The sequence below is a fragment of the Xylocopa sonorina genome, unplaced genomic scaffold (genome assembly GCF_050948175.1).
Source record: "Xylocopa sonorina isolate GNS202 unplaced genomic scaffold, iyXylSono1_principal scaffold0136, whole genome shotgun sequence".
NCBI lineage: Eukaryota > Metazoa > Arthropoda > Insecta > Hymenoptera > Apidae > Xylocopa > Xylocopa sonorina.
In genome coordinates this window covers 447,444-454,792 of record NW_027490207.1, presented here as the reverse complement: position 1 = coordinate 454,792, position 7,349 = coordinate 447,444, and the positions used below count along the sequence as shown (strand labels likewise).

At 49.0% G+C, this 7,349-nt stretch overlaps 1 non-coding gene across 1 annotated transcript; it reads right to left on the bottom strand.

Annotated features, from left to right (window-relative positions):
* Positions 1-4,237: 4,237 nt before the first annotated feature.
* On the bottom strand, positions 4,238-4,392 carry LOC143432395 (5.8S ribosomal RNA). Its single transcript, XR_013103004.1, has one exon. It is a non-coding gene; the product is annotated as a 5.8S ribosomal RNA (ribosomal RNA).
* Positions 4,393-7,349: the final 2,957 nt, after the last annotated feature.

Here is a 7,349-nt window from a genome sequence, read left to right as displayed (position 1 = left end):
GGGGAGGTATTTCGAAACTGCGAAACTATAGTTTCTTGGGCGCCAGCTGCTCAGAAAGCACCAAAGAAATAGACTACACGACCCCGGGAATTCTTTATTTATGGCCTCGTGGCCCGCGAATGATTGGGGATCACCACCCGCTTCACGATATAAGATATAATATACAATATGCGATACATGAAATGCGGCATGAAAATGGGACGCTTTAGTGAATGAGCTCTCACGTTCTCTTCTTTAGTTTCCTTGAATTCGCTGGTGGTCCTCGGGTCTCCTGAATCCTCCTCGGGGCTCCTTGGTGGGACGGGCTGTACGCTTCGGTACTGTTCAGGGCCATCGATCAGTGGATTTCGGCGATCACCTCTTCTCGCCCCCTCGGGTGTCTCACCTGCAGGGCCGCTGGATTTTTGACTTCTCTTTAGGCAATTAAGGGGGGGTTGAGGTTCTCCTCGCATCCCAAAGCATTATAAAGCATAGAAGCAGATAAGTATAATGCCATGCATAATTGCTTACAGCTTATTTAATTTGAATCGTTGAAATAAGATGTGCAATCGCTTGGTGTAATGCTTTAGGTATCTTTAGGTTGCTTTGAGACGCAGACAATATGAAACCCCATTCCGCTGGAAGAAACAGCAGAATTCACAATCGGTTGCTGTGTAGGAGCACACAAGTATAATAACATGAATAGAAGATAACATGTTACATACTTTACCGCCTTCGGAATACCACCAAGGAAATACGTTTATTTGACACGTAGAAACTATGAAGCGCGATCCCGCTTTATGGATCCCTTCTATTGACATTCATTAAAAGTGTAGAAGCATATAAGCATATTGCTATGCATATAAGGTTACAGGTTACTTACCTTGAAACGTTAAAAAGAGATGCGCTATCGCATTGCATGCAGGTTACGAACTCTATTGCATTGACAAGTAGACCCATTAAAGCGCAATTATGTAGCATGGACTGCGGATTTCACATTCTAATGAAGTATAATATCAGATAAGCATAGTGCTGTGCATATAGGATTCCATCTTACTTACATTGAAACGCTGAAATGAGATGTGCTATTGCATTGCATGGAGCATTAGAAATATACTGCTTTGACACGCCGACACTATAAAACGCCATCTAGTTGCATAGAACTGTAGAATTCACATACTTTCAAATCGTAGAAGCAGACAGGCATAAATCTATGCATAGAAGAATACAACTTCCTTACTTTGGAACGTTGGAGTTATGAAGCACTGAATCCCGCGGTTCCGCCGCTGGGAAATGTAGTGTTCGGGAGGATCCGTTTATCCCGAGACAAAGAACCGCGTCCAAGTCCATCTTGGATGGGGCCATTTATCCACAGAGGGTGCCAGGCCCGTAACGACCGGTACGCGTTTCGGGACGATCTCTCCTTAGAGTCGGGTGGCTTGAGAGTGCAGCCCTAAGTGGGTGGTAAACTCCATCTAAGACTAAATACGACCACGAGACCGATAGCGAACAAGTACCGTGAGGGAAAGTTGAAAAGAACTTTGAAGAGAGAGAGTTCAAGAGTACGTGAAACCGTTCAGGGGTAAACCTGAGAAACCCAAATGATCAAATGGAGAGATACATCGACGACGATACGGGCTCTCGATGGCGCGCGATGCCCCGGTGGTACCCTCGCGGTTCCACAGTGAGCGGCACGCCGTCGTCGGCGAACGTTCCGGTGATATAGTCGTATATTTCTCCCCTAGTAGAACGTCGCGACCCGTTGCGCGTCGATCTACGGCCCGAGTGAGCGCCTATAGCACCGCAATCTTGCGCACGCGGCAGACCCTCGGTCGCCCGCCCGGCTGCGGACGGTACTCGTACGGTATCGGGCCGCAACCAATCCATTCTCGACTGTATGTGCGCCTAGCCCGCCGCAAGCTCGGTCAGACTACCCGGTGGAACAGATTTTGCGCCGTTGCCGGGCCTGGCCAGCTGTTAGCAGGCGGTGCCTCGACTGCCTTGGTCTCGAGGTTCCTTGAAATGGGGAACAGTCCCCATTCTGGTGACGGGCTACGGCTTCTTCCTTCTGGACGGAGTCATCGGTGCGAGGGAGGCGAGGATGGGAACTTGTAGATGGAAACGAGAAGGCGATGCGTAAAAGTGCGAGTGAGACAGAGTTGCTCGTTGGTGTAAGCGAGACAGCGATGCGTATTGACGTGAGACAGAGTGCTCGTAGGTGCGAGTGAGCGCGTGCACTAGCACCCACGCGAACGCTGCTGGTTGCTGGATTTGCAGGCGTGTACGGCAGGTTGCCTGCGTGCGCGAATTGATGCTGGAGGCGGCAAAGAGGCTGATGGGTGGCAGGCGCTACGCCTGACGTCACACTACACTCTAAAAGAATGTAAATCCTACACTTCCTTTCTACGGAATATCGTATCTAGATGTTTACAAATCGATGCGATACAGTACTAATGCTTCATAAAACGTGATATCCCATTTCATATCAACAGTTCAAAGTAAGTACGTAAGTTGTAAAGCTCTATGCATCGCATTATGCTTATCTGCTTCTACCCTTAAAAAGAATGTGAACACTACACTCCCTTGCAGAGGGATAGCGCTCTTAGATGTCTACTTGCCTAAGCAATAGAGTTCTATTGCTTCATTCAACGCGATGTCGCATCTCATTTCAATGTTTCATGATAGGTTGTAATATTCAATGCAACGCGTTATGTTTATCTCCACCTACACTTCAAAATAATGTAGATCCCACACTTCCTTCTTGGCCCCATCCAAGATGGACTTGGACGCGGTTCGTTGTCTCGGGATAAACGGATCCTCCCGAACACTACATTTCCCAGCGGCGGAACCGCGGGATTCAGTGCTGGGCTCATTCCTGTTCGCTCGCAGTTACTAAGGAAATCCTGGTTAGTTTCTTTTCCTCCGCTTAGTAATATGCTTAAATTCAGTGGATAATCTCACCTAATCTGAGGTCGTCTCTACGTGACGAACGAAATTCATTCGTGCCATCGAACTCGCTTGCGGAGAGAAGGTAAGGAGATTCGTATGTATAATATGTACAAGATGAGGAGAGAGCATCGGCGAACGGAGACGGCAGACGATGAAAAGAACTTTCGTCCATCTCCGACACAGCGATCCTTTGATTTACCGCTCGAGAAACTGGCAAGAAGAACTACACGCACATCTTCGTTGTTGTTCTCGTCGAAGCGTTTTATACACCTCGCCAATGTCTTTCGTGTGTCGGTATTTCTTTTATATAAGATTCGTCAAAAATATAAAAAAAAAATACGAGACTCTCGCTAGACGACCAAGCTACCGGTGTTTCTTTAACATCCGTCCTCTTTATCGTCGTAGCTGCGAACGATCAACACCGTTTATACTCTCCAGCTATTCCACCTTCCGCGCGTTACACGCAGAGATCGAAACGGAGCGGCTCCTTTTCCCCCGATTTTATTACCCTGATCCTTCAGAACGAAGGACACGCCGAGTTGGAGCGCCCTCACGAATAACGTTACGACATTACAGCGCATTGACGGCCTATGTCCGAGTAACGTTCCGCGTGAGAGATCTTTTTTTTCCCTCGCGGAACATGTTATACACACGCGGAGAGAACAGAGATAACGGGTTTCTGATCGAACACCCTGGGGCTGTACGAGGAGAACTTCGAACGATCGGATGCGCATCATCATCTCTCGCGTTACGACGATGTCGCTCTCTCTCTTATATATCTCTTCTCTCTCGACCGAGAATTCTTCCGCGCTCTTGCGGCATGAAAAAAAATTCATTTTAAACGACGTCGAGCGCGCGGCATGTTCGTATTGTGCGCTAAAGGCAGGTGAAGGCGATGCGTGTGGCGGGTGTGCGAATTCGGAACGTGGAACAAAATCAGCGATCGAAACACGAAGCGGTTCCCCGTGGGCGGTCGCCTGTTTAACGGACGACTCACGACGCCACGAAGAACTCACGCGAGTTCCTAATTGACACACCGTCGAGTTCCATGAACACGTTTACGCACCCCGCACTCGCACACACGTTGCCAATCGCAGATTGCCTTGGCACGGTCACGGACGACTCAGACGAACGTCCAAAGATCGCTCGTACGTCGTGTATCGCTTCTCTTCCTCCCTTTCTCGGTGCCGCCCGAACTACGGAACGTTCGTAATTTAATTCGAGAATGAACGACGGCGAGCAGATTCGAGCACCGTAGGGAAAAAAGATTCGACGAAACGCAACGCAAGCAGTATTTTGGTTACGGGAACGACCCTCAGCTAGGCGTGGTCCAGGATTTGTATCCGTGGACCGCAATGTGCGTTCGAAATGTCGATGTTCATGTGTCCTGCAGTTCACACGTTGACGCGCAATTAGCTGCGTTCTTCATCGACCCACGAGCCAAGTGATCCACCGTTCAGGGTAATCGTATATGTATATTTTATTGATCTTTAAGTCTCTTGGTACTAAAGTTTGAACAAGTCGATACCCAATCGTCTCCGGTGAACGAGACGCGGGCGTCGCCAGACCGTGGCGGCTTTCACCTCTCGACGGAGTTCGAGGCGACACGATATATCGGTCCTACGGATGAAACGCATACACCGATGGTTGGTGCGCAAGGTCTCCCTCAAAGTTACGAAAAATGCACACGCGCGTCCAGGTATGAAGAAAAAAAATCTTTCAAAAATTCGTTAGGACTCCTCCGCGTACCAGTAGTCTCGAGGCGGTCTTTTTCCTCCCGACAACGCGACGCGAGCATAAACTGTTCGAGTTCGCAACGGCGGGATTGCAGACTCTCGACAACGAGGACAACGGGCAACGCGGTATCGTCCCCTCTGGAACGAACGCGCGCGTCGAACTAAGAAGAAAAAAAACCAAACACCCAGCGGCTATTGCTTTCGAGATCGGCAGGACGCTCTCATTCGAGTGAACATAATAATGTTATCATCGATGGGACACTCGTCGCCTTCATCCACAGTCTCGAGGCGGTCTATAAAAGCTTTCCCCGGCAACACGAAACGAGTATAAAATTATTCAAACTCGCAACGGCAGGTTTTGCTCAGACTCTCGACAACGAGGCTTGGGGCGAGCGACGAATCGTCCCCTCCGAACGAATGACGACGACGACGGTCTCTTCAAAATTCCAATACCATCCAGTCGTGTCGATTCCAACAAGGCTCAGATAAACGAAAAAAAATTCGTACACTCATTAGGACACTCTACTGTTCGCCCAACACAGCCTTGAGCGGTCTATATATTCATCCGACGACACGAAGCGAGCATAAATGATTCGAAAGCTCGCAACGGTCGCTGGGTATCTTAGACTCTCGACAACCGAAGCTATTCCCGACGAATCGTCCCCTCCGAAAGGAACGGTACGATCGACCATCTTTAACAGGTTACGCGCGACGACACCACGCACGCTCCTAGCACGAATTCAAACCCCGTACAATGAGAACCTTAAACTCAAACCCTGTATAACTTGAACCTTAAAATCAAACCCCGTATAACTTGAACCTTAAAATCAAATTCCGTATAACATGAACCTTAAAATCAAACTCCGTATAACATGAACCTTAAACTCGATACCCGTGTAACTTGAACCCAGAATAACTTGAACCTAATATAACTTGAACCCCACCTAATAAAACAAAACTATAACTAGCCTTTTTTTTAACGTGGGGAAATCCTCATCGATCTCTAGGAGCTGGGGAACTCCGGGGGTATGCCAGACTCTTACCGGCTAAAATCCCACGGTGACCGACCTCGGCGCTGCTGGGAGGGGACCGGGAACTCTGGACGAACACGTCCGGTCCCCTGCCGCGCCGGGGTCCTCCATGGTGACTGGGAGGATCCCATTCCCCGAAAGGAGTGTGGTCGACGAGACACACTACCCCGTCTGAGGAATGAGCGATGGCTGGGCCATGCAGCCACCACTCCCGTCCCGGAGGACGAGTGCAATGTTCGGAACAATTCCCCAATCGGACCGAACGCGCCCCCCGGACGACACCCGTGCAAAGACGTGGAGTACGACCTAAGTGGTCCACACCGCACGGGCGTCGTCGATGCCTCGGACCAGTCGTGGGTCGGACGCACTGGGTGCCCCGGGTGCGTCAGACTCGATACCACGGCCCGCCAAATGTCGAATCGTGGCCCCTGAGGCGTAATAGCCACCATCATTGCCCGCAGGCGCGCCGAAGGTAGCGAAGTTCCGCCCCCCGAAGGATTCTTAGGAGCAACTTCCACCCTAAAGTAGAAGCCCCCATCCCGTGAGGCGAAACGGGGCAAACGTCTACGACGCCGACTCCGTAAGCAGCATCGGGCAGGGATTGCTCCCTGACACGCTCGGCGGCCTCCTTCGCGACCATGACCTCCTCGCAAAAGGAGATCATGGCCCGCCAGACGCTCCCGCGACCAAGCATCCCAGACAGGATGCTCGGCAACGAGATGTCTGGACCCATCTCCGCCGCTAATGCCGGACGCGGCACCTCCCAGGCAGGATACTCATGAAGAGTGTGCCGCGCCGAGTCCTCCGCAGCGCCACAATGGTGGCACTATTATAACACTATTGCTTCGAAACGTAGACATCTAGAAACGCTATCCCGCAGCAAGGAACTGTGGGGTTTACATGCTTTTGAAGTGTAGACGGGATATACATAACGCGTTGCATTAAATTACATATTACCATGAAACATAGATATGAGATACGATTTCGTGTTTAATGAAGAATTGGAACTGTATTGCTTTGATACGTAGACATCTGGAAACGCTATTTCGTCCCAAAGAAGTGTGGGGTTTAGATTCTCATGATGTAGTGACGAGGTATACATAACGCATTGCATTAAATTATATCTTACCATGAAACATAGATATGATATACGATATCGCGTTATATCAAGAATTAGAACTGTAATGCTTCGATAAGTAGACATCTAAATACGCTATTCCGTAACAACGAAGTGTGGCATTTACATTCTTTCGAAGTGTATACGAGATACACATAACGATCTACATTGAATATTGCATCTTATCATGAGACATAGAAATGAGATGCGATATTGCGTTTCATGAAGCATTAGAGTTATATCGCTTCGATACGTAGACATCTAGAAACGCTGTTCCGAGGCAAGGAAGTATGGGCTTTATATCTTTTTGAAGTGTTGGCGAGATATATATGACGCGTTGCATTGAATTACAAGTTACCGTGTTACTTAGAAATGAGATGCAATATCGCCTACTATCAAGAATTAGAACTCTGATGCTTCGATTCGTGGACATCTAGAAACGCTATACCGTAGGGAGGATGTGTGGCATTCACATACTTCTGACGTGTTGACCACAAATATGACGTGTTGCATGAAATATTACATCTTATAATGTGA